Raw genomic sequence first — 1,397 nt, forward strand, 5'->3', positions numbered from 1 at the left:
ACTAGTTAGAGCTCGTAGTTTTCCATCTTTTTTTAGCAAAAATATTTTTATTCGCTCTAGAAAATGTTTCCGCTTGGCACTATTTTTTTATAGTATTCAAGTAAAAATGTCAATCGTATAAAATTTATCTAGAAAAGTTTGGTTTGAATTTCGCACAAAACTCCTCGAGTGCTATCTGCTCTAGTCGTCCCTAATTTTGTAATGATACACTAGAAGGAAGGCAGGTAGTCAACAACACCCACAGTCAACTCTTCGGTTACTCTTTAACCAACGAAAAGCGGGATTGACCGTCACGTTATGAAATTCCCATGGCTGAAAGAGCGAACATGTTCGGTGACGGGGATTGAATTAAGATTTCGAGTCGAGCGCTCTAACCATCAGGATATGCCAGGCTTTATTTAGAAAAAGTGTCCCGTGATTCCGGTATAAAACTTTTGTAGTAAATTATAGTGCAGTATGAATCCTCAGCATTAGAAAGACAGAGGGGGAGAGACAGACAGTTTATACAACGTTTACCAATAGTTTATAACACACCCCAGTAACAAGAATTAAAACATTTCATTCCAATATTTTAAAAAATAACAATAAACGAAATGGTAAACTGGTCAGACTGCCTGTTTGACCTCTAATTTGGACCTATGACCTCAAGAGGGCGACCTCCCATGGAAGCAGCCATATTGAGGTCAAAGCTCGTAAATGTAACCAAAATAGGTCAGAAGTTTAGTTTAACCACCTTACACCTTAAGACCATATATGTTGGTTAAAGATAAAACACAATTTAGCCTAATCGCTTTATTACTACTATAATATAACCGGTTTCAGCAGCGATATACAGGTTACGAGTGTTCTTTACCTATTCTTCTATTCGTTGGATATGATGCAGTTTTCACCATCTTATCTTACAAAAATTGTGTTTGTTCAGCACAAAGCTACACAATAAGGTATTTGTGCTGCCCCCATCACAGGTATCGAAACTCGTTTTTGTAGTGTTAGAAGTCTGCATACTTACCGCTGTGCCACTAGAGAGCTTTTGCAGAAAAATATTTCTTAAAGAATAATAATTGATATCCTGACTTAAGTATTTTTTTTAGATATGAACACTCCTTCTGCCTCTTAATGAACTTTAATTACAAAATCGACAAAAAGTGTGCTAAATTACAAAACGTAAAGGGTTTCAGACAACATTAGAATGTGACAGACTCGCTTATTAATGTGTGGATTCTGGTGGCATTACACGAAAAATTAACGACTTTCGATAGAATTTCTCTTTAAATTAACAACTTTCTTTTCGATATATTTTATTTTTATAACGCTCAAGGTTTAAAAGAAGTTTAACGATATAATTAAATAATACATACATAATTTAATTTTTTTTCTTATGCTAATATCGGATGCAG

This window comes from Limulus polyphemus, unplaced genomic scaffold (assembly GCF_000517525.1).
Source record: "Limulus polyphemus unplaced genomic scaffold, Limulus_polyphemus-2.1.2 Scaffold10612, whole genome shotgun sequence".
Lineage (NCBI taxonomy): Eukaryota > Metazoa > Arthropoda > Merostomata > Xiphosura > Limulidae > Limulus > Limulus polyphemus.